We start from the raw sequence: 13,760 nt of genomic DNA, 5'->3' as shown, positions 1-13,760 counted from the left end.
CACTGCACTGGTGCCCTCGAGCCATGCTAGATGTTGCTTTTTGTTAGCCATCTTGTGGAGGCGAGTCACCGTCTTTCGTAAATAAAATTGTATACCGTCGTATTAGGTAGGCGTCCGGTTATTTATCTCATAGCCCAGTACTTATAGTTCGTTTTTTTTAGCATTTAGAAATCCTTTTATTGAAAGACGCTTTTTTAAAATCAATAACTATTACTTATGAAAGCAGAAAAATATAAATGATTGTATTAGATTCATAATTGTTACATATTTGCCGTAACTTAATTTTAAAATGTGTTCTTCAATTAAAAGATGCATCAAGATTGTTTACCTTATTTCTAATCCTAAAAAAAACGAATTATAGTCCAACACTTTCACTTAATAGCCCGGTTCATTTTGTATTCCATCAACTTCCAATAGTCTTTACACCCTAGCAGGTACTATCTCTGTGTACGTCCTATGCCACGGGCAAGGACAACATCTGCTCGGTGTACCTCTTCCATTTCATTGAAGTGTCAAAAGGGTCTCCACGTGTTGGCTTCGGATCCGTGCATGTCTCCCAAAGGTTTGGAACACCATTGTTCCATGATGAGAAAGACATACTACTTTGCTTACCATTCAGATGTTTTTGCTCCGGCAGCTAAGCCTGCGTCAATAGCCAATCTAGTACTTAAAAAGTTTTAAAGTATTATGTTCTTAATGGCAGCATCTCTTCTAAAAGCTATCTTATCTGATTAGTTTAATTAAATAATGGCGTGTAACTTAGCAGCAGTTCTAAGTAAGTTTAACTTAGGTTACATAAGGCTTGATTCGAAACAAATTTGACAAATTCAGAGTGATTTTTCTTGGATATTTTCTAGCTTACTTTATATATACACTACGACATTATAATTATCAGAATCACAAAATTATTATACCAAAAAATTTTTTTTTATCAATTCTAAGATGATCAAAAAAATCAAATAAACGCCGCCGTCTTTTTAATTAGGCGCCAAATTGCTGTCAAAAACTTGATAAGTATGGAAGAAACTTGCACATAACTAATTTCCAACATAACCTGTTACCTAATATTATACCAATACTGAAAGGTAATTTCATTGCAATATCCATGAAACAATGAGGATCTAGACATATCTTCAAATATCTGGCGTATCAGGAATTTCGTCGATGTGGTGTCAGTTACCGGGCATTGGTTACTTTTCGACAGAGAAATCGACACCAACATCACTAAAAGAAACGGTTCGCAGCTTTAGTTTAATAATGCGGATTTCCAATATTACTTTGATAATATTTGGAGATGATCCACGATGTTTATGAGGCAATCAGCATGCTTAAGCCAGTACCCTCGAAATCGGACCAAAAAACTTGATTCAACAAAGTCCCACAGTATTGCACGGTATGGAGTGGAGTGTCCCGAGTGTCCAAGGAATTAGTTCGTTAAAACAACAAAAACTATATGCAATATAATATTTCAAAATAAACATTGTTCTTGATAGGACTCAAACTAAGAAACTGTCAAAAAACACTGTCGGATGTATGATGGAGGGCATACAACAAAACTAACGACAGGAGCGGGAAGAAATGGAAAATGATGAATTTACTTATAAATAACAATTTTTAAACAAATTTTCAATAAATTATGGAAAAACAAATCTTGATTCAGCTAGCTTCAGTACCATTAATAGGGTTTTCAATTTGGCAGATTGAATTCGAATCAGGCCTTAGGTTAAAGGAATGACCGTTTTGTTCTAAGCGACAATGAACTGCTTTCCAACTTTAAGTTAACAACGTCTAGTTTGAAACTTAACAACTATTTAAGATACAAAACATTGTAAGTTTACAAACATAAACGAAAATTTGTACTTCCAGGCTCTCAAGTGAAACACCACGTAATAATTCAACACTAAAAAACATTACCCGGTTACTGTAAAATGATTTTAATGGCTTGTGGAAAAGAATTCATTTTAGTTTGACTAAATTCCGCCTCATCACTTTCTGGGGAGCGCCTTTGTATGCGGCTCTTCTCGCTAAGTACATTATGTAAATGTAATACTGGAGGCAGGACCAGTCGGTCCTTGTACGGTGTAAATAGCCAAGCCCATATTATTAAATACAGTCTGCGCAAAAATACGGAGTTATTTTTCTATAGTCGCGGCGTGTAACGGTTTTGCTTATGTTTGATTTTACTCTGTGGCTATAGAAAATGTTTTAGGTTGAATATTACAACTTATAGTTTAAATAAATGGGCAGAAAAGTGCAGTGGTTGGTGGATAGTTTAAAATGATGCAGAACAAAAAGTGAACATAAGTATTATAAATAAAGAGAAGTTTTTAAACATATTTTTATGGGTTTGTTAAAAGCAGTCCACCTAAACTACATACAAAAACAATGTATAGGTCCCATACAGACATTTGATCCTAAAACAAACCTGATCGACTGATACTATTCTTAAATAATTGTCATAGTGTCTATTGTTACGAAACACATACTGTACTCCTGCGGACCACTAATGTCCAAAAGAAGTACCTACCAAGGGCGACATATACTGGAACCCTAAGATGTACAGAGCATTACGGCCCAAAGAATCTGGAATCTCCTGGATTCAACGGGCATTAGTAGTGAACTTTAAAGGGCCGTCACAATAGATCACAGCTTGGTCGAAGCGGCACTCAAAGGCCCACAACACCCCCCAGTAATAATGGTACTGTAGGTATTTATAAATCACTCATGGCACTAAAACAAAAAGCTGACACTTGGGCACGCAACATGGAAAGTTTGTTGGGTCCGCTATTTGTTATATAACATGAATTAGGTAAAAAGAAGAATTCTATGTAGCTATGTAATCTATGTATTTATATTTCCATAGAGGCATCTTACCGCGAGCGTTCGAGCTAGTTTTAATTTAGAAGGATTTCTGCAGATCTGTGGCTTAGGGATTAAAACTTGCAACTCGAAACGACTAGGACTAGCCTTTTGATATCCTAAGATAAGACTAGGTGAGCGCAAGTTATTATAAACTAAAGAAGAGCTCAAGAGTGTTCTTAATAAAAATAGACGTTATCAAATATAAAAAAATAGTAACGGTTCAAATACTCGTAACCTTATACGTCTTGATTTTAGAACAAGGTTACATACACACTTCACTTAGCTCATTTCATATGATTTAGGAGACGTGAGTACTTGAGTAGGACCAGACATACACCTACCTAAAGTAAATGTTAATGGATCGTTTATCGCAATGAAGTGATACCCACGCCTTTTTTTTTTCACTTTCTGTTAAATAAAACTTGAACTATCTAATATCATGGTACAATCCTACATCAATCAACTAATAATGATACCTAATATCTTTATTTCTTATGAGAGTAGGTACTATACTTATCAATAAATAAATGAAAAAGTAAATCGTCCTATTTTGGCAATGTGAACTTTGACTTTTAGTCTTAAAATAAAATTCTTTATTCTAAAAATATTATGCCGCAAGGCATAGTTAGGTAACCTTTTCCATCATTGGGCGAACTAGAAATGTTATACCTAGAAACGTTATACCACCAGATCAACAAGAAAATTAACAATACGTAGGTACTTTCTCGTTTCACAAATAATAATATTCGCACTGCTTTTGGGCGCGGCAGCGGCACGACAAGCCATTAATCCTGCTTAGACCGGCGAGACTCCAATTTGAAAACTTTTAGACTACAGTACACAATAAAATGATATTACCATGCAATCAAAATAAAATGAAATACATAAAACTAGTTTGTTGATTAACGCAGGCAAACAAGTAACGTTTTCTTAGGCGTACCTATCCTCTGTAAATCCGGCGGATCAGGATCGTCGACAACTTTTAATTTAAAACGACTTACCGCCCGATTGCCAACGGCGGCTCGGATTAAAACTTCTTCAGCTCTACAAGGACTACCTTACCTGTCCTGACTGTACCTATCTCCAGATATAAATAAAAAACCGGGCAAGTGCGAGTCGGACTCGCGCACGAAGGGTTCCGTACCATAAAGCAAAAAAAAACGGAAAAAAAATGCAAAAAGAAAACGGTCACCCATCCAAGTACTGACCACGCCCGACGTTGTTTACTTTGGTCAAAAATCAAGTTTGCTGTATGGGAGCCCCACTTAAATCTTTATTTTATTCTGCTTTTAGTATTTGTTGTTATAGCGGCAACAGAAATACATCATCTGTGAAAATTTCAACTGTCTAGCTATCACGGTTCGTGAGATACAGCCTGGTGACAGACAGACAGACGGACGGACGGACGGACGGACAGACAGCGAAGTCTTAGTAATAGGGTCCCGTTTTACCCTTTGGTTACGGAACCCTAAAAATGAAACATAAATAAAGGAAGCAAAAGTTGTAAGTTTGTTTGAGGTATGTTTTGCCGAATTTGCGTTAATGTTAAAACTTCTAAGACGGATCTTTGCGAATTATACTTAGAAAATCTTGTAAATTTTAACGTTTTCAACTTTATACTTAAGTAAACGATGATTGATTGGCAGGAGAAGTAATTTTCTGAGGAATGTACAAACAGTAACACACTTACCTGTCCATCGGTGGACCTTATGCCTTTTGTAATAAGGTTTACCGATGGAAAGTAAACAGTAAAATATGTGCGATGGCATCATAATGGAGCGTTTCCAATTAGTACGTAAACATGTAATTAAATTTTAAGGAAGGTGGAAAGGTAGCTTTTTAAACACCAGTTTAGGAGGTAAATAATAACAAGTTACAGGAACAAGTTTAGAAGTTTTATGAATCCTGTTCTTGTCTTTTTTAGGGTTCCATACCCGAAGGGTAAAAACGGGACCCTATTACTAATACTAAGACTCCACTGTCCGTCTGTCCGTCTGTCTGTCACCAGGCTGTATCTCATGAATCGTGATATTCGTGATACAGTTGAAATTTTCACACATGATGTATTTCTGTTGCCGCTATAACAACAAACACTAAAAAGTACGGAACCCTTGGTGGACGACTTGCCCGGTCTTTTACTACCGTTTTTTCCTATTTTACTTTCAAACAATATTTATCTGATCTAATTACAAAAATTAACAAGCAATTATACCAGTTATAAGTAAAAATAAGCGTTAACTCCAGGCGTGCAGCGCATCAGGGCGCGTTGCATCTGATATCCCATACCTACAAAGTCATTTCAAGCGGGCATTATACAAGGATAAGTTAGTTACCGTTGCAGTAATCAGGTTTGCGCGTAGTAACGAACATAGTAATTATTTTAGCGCCTCCACTCGGAATTTTTAACTAAATTTATGGGGGGGATAAAGGACCGAATGTTAACGCTTGACGCAGGTTTTCCACTTGATTGGCTGCGACAAAATTTCTGTACATATGTACCTTCATAGAGTAGGAGAGAAAAGGCAACTGTTGAGGACAATAGAGAGTAGGAGAGGGAAAATGATTGGTAACCTTATACGACATGACGCTTTTATAAATAACATAATAGAAGGAAAGATTGAAGGCAAGAGAGGAAGACGAAGGCCGAGGATAAGCTACATAACACAAATAAAAGAAAAGGTAGCTGTAATGTCGTATAAGGAAATCAAGGAGGCGGCCCTGGATAGAGTCAAATATATGGTGAGAGCTACACCGACAAGAGTCTAACTCTTAAATTTACGACGATGTACCTTCATAAAACTACAGTAGGTACCCCAAGTGTAAATTTCATTTGATAGCGGGACGTGACGTACCTCCCCTTGTATGCTGGGATTTTGAGGTTCCAAAACGTCCCGCTTGGCGCGATGTTCAAAATCCCATACAAAAATAGCCATTACTTAATGCAAACGCGAATGCGCGTCACACTATTGAATGGAATTTACCTAATACCCATCCTAGGGGGCAAGATGGGGAGAAGAGACCTTTTTCCATTTTTATTTCTTTAATTTAATTATTGAACTAGAGTTCCTAGTAAGTGTTGAGTATAAAAGACTAATGACCAACGATAAAAATCAAAATAACAAAACCTTAAAAATAATAGCATTTTCAGTTTGATCGGACTTGAAACGTTTAGTAACCCGTTATAGCCCTCTCTCTCCTAGTTTGAAAATACCATGGTATTTATTGGTTAATGATTTATGAAGTCCAATTATAATACCTATTTGATATACATTCTAATTGTACATAATTATGTTTGTATGCATTAGTAACTATCCCCTTTTTGTTACAAAATACCTACTCTTTGATTCTCATTTCTTAATACACATCGATTTATATGAAGCTAATTAATGAAAAGCTAGCTTATATCTGCTTAGCTTGTTTATTGATCAAACTTACTTTGGATTGTTTGTTTTCGAAACCAGGTCAAGTATTTTTATAACTTTTAATACTTATATGGACATATTTTTTTATTTTTAGCTTATTATGTTTATTGCTTTTTCAGGGTTTATAAGTCATGCATATACATATTTTGATTAACGTTTTATAGCACTTGATTAAAAGTATACAGTTATGCCCTCGATTTAAGAACCGAGGCTTGTTTAATTCAAACATAAATGAGTCTCAAGTTTTTCATCCATCCCGCAGTATTTATTCTGGGAACGAGTCCGGCGTCTTGTAATTAGCTCCAATGTTTACTGTAACCTCGGCTCGGGAACGCAAGAATACTGTGGATGGAGCAGCCGGCCTAGCCAAGGTTACAATCGCTATCGCTTCCACAACGAAAAGCGTTGTCTCTCTATCGATCTTCCATATTAGCGTGACAGTGACAGGCCCGATTCGGATTTTGAAATAGACATCTATTAGATATCTTTTATACATCACCAAGATACGATAACGATATATGTTTAAGATCTAACCTGTCAAATTTGACATTTGCGCAATTCTGGAGATACTCTTGAACGATTTCCACTGGATATGACTTAGAGATCCAATTCACGTCTAATAGATATCTTCCTCTATGTAACGTAAAAGTGACATTGGTTGCCCGAATTGCACTGCAAAAGAGAATTAGTTGATATCTAAACTATAACATAACGTATCTAGAATGGATCTAGTACGTGTCGTCTCTTGTGAATATCTTGAAGTTCGAATACGGCAAACAATAGTCTAAATTAACCCTTTTTTAAACTCGAGAGTGCCCGCGCTTTCGTAACTAATGAGAACAAAAATACAGGTACGACGGAAAAAACACGGCTAGGGTTGAGTTTTAGTACTTACTGAAACTTAAAAGTTTTATGGTATCTTTGGTATTAAAATAGACATTCGCGGATTCAGCTATAATTGTTAAAGAAAAACTTTTTACTGGGCTTGAAACATGAAAATTACTTCTAAAAATGCGTAATTTTATTTGCGAACTCAACGATTACTTTTTTTTGTAAAAAAAAATAACAATTTAATAGTAACAATGATAATATAGCCGCGTTCCTGGGCCGACCGCTCAGTGCTCAGCGCTGCGTTCTACGTAGGACCGGAACGCACATTGTAAAATATACTCTCCTCACTGGGCATAGAGTAGAATTCTAGTTGACAGATACCTACTCTGTTCTTAGTGTTTGTGAGTGTTTGTACTAGGCCTTAAGGGATGCTGGGTGCATTTTATGTAGTGAATACTTACCTCCGGTGTTTAAATAGGTCCGGTTGTTTATCCAGCGTAATTCATATGATAATTCATGAAGTTTACTTTAAATTTATTCAAAACACGCCCCGCCCCATTACACTCAAGAAGTTATTAATCTTAAACGTTTCATTAGCTATTCTACAAGAAAAATGCTATGCGGGATTATAATATATTATATTAACTATGTCGTCTGTCATATTTTGCACTGTTTGTTAAACAGTAACCGCCTTATTCATAAATGCGCTACAAACCTCAATTAGCAAATAATCGTTTGTCTTCATCTGCCATTTTGACTTGTCTATTTGAAAGAAAGGGATAAAACATAATTTAACTAAAACAGGCCCGTAAAGTTTTATGAATAAATGGGTAACACCCGTATTCGAACAATGAGATACGTCAAATACTACATATTGAAACGATATGGATTGGATATGTCAGTGTCAAACAAGTGTCAAAAGTGACGTTTTTGTTTGAAGAAACGTACATTTTGACACTCGTTTGACACTGACATATCTAATCCATATCGTTTCTAGATCTATGGATTGACGTATCTTAAAGTTAGAATCGGGCCGTAAGTCATTACTTCCATGTTTGCTGCAGGGTTATTTAACTATTTACACATGCATAATCATAATTTGCCTATACCTATGAATCATTACTCGTTCTTTTGTCACATTACAATTTTAAAGACTGTACCATATACTTGTTAAAGCCAACTTTGATATATTCTGGCTCATTAGAGCCACACACATATTCGTATTCATGCCTTTGCATTATCTTAATTATTATTTTTATAAACAAGACAGGTAAGTGTAACGACCATAATGCCTAAAGTGAGAACAAATGAAGAACAATAACGACTGTTCTTAAGATGCCAATTGCGGTCCCATTTATCCACCCCAATCGCCATTTCCCTTCGTTATCTTAGGACCGGACCACCAATTGTTTCAAACAAAAGCGATAATTTACCAAATGAATTGTTGCACAAATTATTGACACCTACAAATCGAAATACATCGCGCGTTTGTGACAAATTGCCGCTATAAATTTTGCAAATGACCTCTAGGTCTGAGCGATAAATTAGAAATATCGTTAGATAACAAATTGTTTACTGGCAACCTACAGCAACACCGGTTGACTCAATTAGGAAACTCTTGTTTAAAAATCTAACCTAACTTAAATATTATTATTTGACTTCGGTATATATGTCGGCGGCCGATCGTAAGATCAGGCATATCGTGAAATTCCTAGGCATATCGTGAAACGTGATAATCTTTGACTTCCATAGGAACATTACGAACTGCCTGATCTTACGATCGGCCGCCGACATATACCTATAACGCCTGCTGTCTAAATAATTAAACATATCACGATATAACCTCAATCCATCTGTCCAATATACTGATCCAATGTCATTGCGTATCATGCTCACAAAAGCAAAAAAATATACATTGGACAAAGAATTTGGACAGCTGGAATAGCACCCTTACATTACGTACTTGTAAGCTCGTAACATGTCGGCAATCGTAAGTCGTCGGCGGGTGGTGTGGTCCGCTACGGTACGGCAATTTAGTATACGAAAATCAAACTTAACTATTCTACGAAAGACAAACGCTTGCGCGTTCTATTTCGACGCCAACGCCATCTAGCGAACAATTTGCATATATACAAATACATGCCATGAAACTGTGAACGAATTTCGACGCCAACGCCATCTAGCGAACAGTTTGCATATTTATATCTAATACATGCCATGAAACTATGAAAGACTAACGCTTGCGCGATCTATCTCGACGCTAGCGCCATCTAGTCATCAATTGGGTAAACGTTCCGTATTGAAATTGGAAGTGGGTGTTATATATTTTACAACCTTATAAATATTTATGTACCTAATAATTTATAGTATGTAATTTAGTATTATGTCACTACCTGTGAGATATAATTGGCTTCCCGTATCTACTACAATTTCTACGTTAGTGTCATAGCTGTTGGATCACCAAATGAATAAAATAAAATAATAAGCCGTTTTGTTTTGTCGGTACACAACCATAATTATAGGAATATTATTATATTCCTTAGGTAAAATCTCTAGCTGAAAGCGCGGAGTACTATTATTTATTACAGTACGTAGGGTATATTTTGTATATTTGTATTTTGTGTTTTGTGTTTTGTAAATAAAGAGTTTATACATACATACATATTTTTTGTTTTTAATTTTCGGGTCCTAATAGCCTATAGCTTCATCAAGGTTCTCACTTTTTACAGGACCGTGTTTCACTCAACTGATTTAAAACTTTCCTGTGGACTGTAAGCCCTATCACGACTGCCTTGGCAGTGTCAAACTGACATATTCGCTAACGTCTGCGTAACATCATTTCTATGCATCTCGCTTTCACTAATATGCGAGTGCGAGCGAGATCCATAGAAAGTAGGTTACGCACACGCTAGCGAATATGTCAGTGTCAAACTGGTGATAGGACTGCTCTGCTAAGAATATTATTATTATTTATACTCCATTTTGGATTTCACGGGTCTATAAATCCCGGTCTTTTGATAGGCTTGCGTGATATAGATCCAACACGTAGAGGCCCCTTGGAGAGCTTTAATGTCATGTTATAATAATTATTATTATTATGTAATAACCGAACCTACCTATTACTGTACGTGACAGACTGCGCTATTCTGATATCTATGGGTCGTATTAAATCTTTATTTGACAGTTGACATATCTTGTCAAATAATAATCTCGTTCCCGCATTAAGGTGACAGTCCATTTCCAACGACAGCAGCTGCACTACTACTGTTCATTTTACTATGGAAATTAACAATGACAGCGACGCGTTCAGTACCGGTAGTGCAGAAATGGAATTATTATTATTAATTAGAAATGGAATGTTACCATTAAGCACTTTGCATTTAATACATTAAACATTATAGATAAGACACACAGTGCAAGTGTTATTTAATAATTTCAAAGAACGACGTTTGACGTTTAAAACAACACTTGCATCAAAATCGTTGCAGACTTATCTTGGTCTAACACTATTAAATAGGTACCTATTTATTTTATGTCTCACGGTGTAGGGTTTTAATTCGAATCTGTATGAAATCAAAATAATAATTATATTAAATTTAAATGTAATCCATTTTGCAATTGAAGAAATCTTAACAATCTAGTTAATCCGACGTCACTGAAATAACAAGCGTATCTAACTAATCTAATTTATTATTTTCACAAATAAATAGAAGTAAACGTAAGTTACGTAAAAGATAAAAATAACACCAAGAGAGAAAAGATTTAAGACTTACGCGAACAACCTTCTTTCCCAAGATAATTGCTTGAAGCACACGGCCTTGCATTTGGAGTTCCTTATGAATAAGAACATTTTCAAATAAAACATACAATTAGCGGACATACTAAAAATATTATATTCCTTTCCAACGAAACAAACCATTATATAAATAAGATAATTAATACAAACATTGACGAAGTAGGTAAGTCATATGTAGAAGAAAAAGATTTTATGCGATAAAGGGCCCACCCAGTCCACCGGACGATATCAGCCTGTCAGTTAAACGCAAAATTTGACAGCTCCGAACAAATAACAGGCTGATATCATCCGGCGAACTGTGGGCCCCTCGCCGTTTTGTATACGTGCCGCTTCTATTCGTTGTACTTTTTTCATTTTCATTGTTATTCTACTTATTCTAGTAATTTTACCTTGAAAGGTTTACTAGCATGTTCTATTCATATTTCCGATTTTTATCGATCCCTTCGAAACTAAACAATTATCCATATTACATTAAGTATTCCATTTACCTGCAATGTTATATCACGAGGTCAGTTTGTAGTGGATCTTACGCGGTTAGAGTTAGACCAAGAAAAGTCTCCAGCGATGTTGGAAGCACGCGCAGTGTAACGCTACGTCTTACGTAGGCGAACAACGCGCGAACGCGGCGCGGCGCGGCGCGGCGAAAGCGGCCGCCGCCGCGCCGCCTGACATTCGCGTGCAAATCGCGCCGCACCGCGTTCGCAACGAGATCGCTTACGTAGGACACTCCTATGGGCATCAAAGGATTGATTTCGCCGCGCCGCGCCGCGCCGCGTTCGCGCGTTGTTCGCCTACGTAAGACGTAGCGTTAGTCTTATTTATACGTCATAATTTCTAGAGATGCCACGAATATTCGGTAACTATTCGGTATTCGGCCTATTCGGCCACTTTGCCGAATATTCGGTATTCGGCCGAATGTTGCCCACTATTCGACCGAATACCGAATATCTATTGCACCTACCTAGAAAGAAAAAATACACAAAAAAAAAACAGAAACTAGGTAGGTATATTTAATATTTAAAATGTATTCTTGGAAAGTGGTTAAATACGAGGGCAGGTTTTTGATTACATAATATTTAATTTTTATCATGGGTCTGATTTGATTGACTCTAACTACATTCATTAATTCTGGTCAACATAAAAATATATCTTAGCAAACGTTGTGCTTTGTTGGCGAACAGTTTTCATAATAATTGTGACTCAAAATGTTCGCATGTCATGCCGAATATTCTGTCGCCGAATATTCGGTGTTCGGCCGAGAGAAGGGCCGAATATCCGGTATTCGGTATTCGGCCAAATTCACTATTCGGGGCATCTCTAATAATTTCATAGAAGTCTAAAATAACACTTGCACTGCGTGGGCTATGTCTACGATGTCCCGCTCGCACGCCGGAGCCGCTACCGAATCCGCATTCAAAGTGAAGACCACTATATTTCTTATCTACATATTTTATATAAGAAATACGATACCTAAGCTTCGGAACCCAGCAAGAATGATCTACCTCGCACGTTCGTTTTTGCCAAAGCATTTTTCTCTTTTATTTTACCTAAGCCTTATTCTTTACGGGTGTTGCGTAAGATCCTATTGGTTGAATACTTCACGTTCGACTGTCGACTATTCCAGCCTCTTTTTATAGGCTTCACCATTTAAATTCAGCGGAACGACTGGTGGAAAGAAAATGAAATACGTGGAGTAGATAATATAAATAAATTACGATAAAAAAACGAATTTATAAAAAAATATGGACTCTAGGTTTAGTATAGAAAATCGATTTTAATATAGGTGCCTACATTTTTCTAAATATGTTAACTGAAAAATTATAAGATAAAATATGGTCGAGAAATTAGGACAGGTTCCGCCGTGGTGAGGTCTAGGGATTCACTCCGGTTCGAATCCAGCCTTCACCACTGAAGGGGTTTGTCACATTTTCTTTAAAATATTTCCGTTATAAGTTATATAATATTTGTGTGACTTATGTAAAAACTCTAAATAATATTTTGATTTGTTCCCAAAAAGTAGTATGGTAGGTATTTACACCTAAGCAACACTTGATCTATTAAGAGTCATTGCACTAGAGTTAGACGAATAAAAGTTTGCAGCGATTTTGATAGCCCACGCAGTGCAATTGTTATTTACACGTCATAATTTCGTATAAGTTTGACGTTTAAAATGACACTTGCACCGCGTAGGCTTTTGAAATCGCTGAAGACTTTTCTAGGTCTGACTATAAAAACTTTAAATTATACAAATAAATCTCTTTCAAATAACTCTACATAGTTCTATGTCCTGCAAGCGATAGCGTCGCAAATTTCGGCACCCAGTCTCGTCTCGAGCTCACTCTCAAATTTCTAGCAACAATTTCATTTCAGCGTGTGCTTATGGATTTCCTGGATGATGAAATTACGATTTATCATTGTGTGCTGTATGCAAATGTATATATGCATTTTTAATTTTGTATTGCATTTCTAGTAGTCGGGTTTTTGAACTTACTTTTTGTAAATACTAATTCTGATTTTCTATACAATAAGTTATGTTTATATTATATTAGGTAATCAATAACACTCAAACATACAAACTTTGATTTTTTATTTGTTTCTATTCCAGCTTATATTCTGTTATTTACTTGTTTGTTTAAAATTTATTACGTTTTCTTAGATTTAATTTGGTTTTATTCATGGGTAAATATTTAGTTTTTATAGGATAGCTTGCTATGAACGATTGTGGGACATATCGCTAATACGGTGCATATTGTGCAAATGATTGTAAGGTCCTCAGCACATTTCTGAGAATTTTATAGTAGAGGCACTTGCCTATATTTAAGAGAAAACGGCTGAATATGATGGCTCTA

The sequence above is a fragment of the Cydia fagiglandana genome, chromosome 8 (assembly GCF_963556715.1).
Source record: "Cydia fagiglandana chromosome 8, ilCydFagi1.1, whole genome shotgun sequence".
NCBI lineage: Eukaryota > Metazoa > Arthropoda > Insecta > Lepidoptera > Tortricidae > Cydia > Cydia fagiglandana.
Note: the sequence above shows the minus strand (reverse complement) of the source record.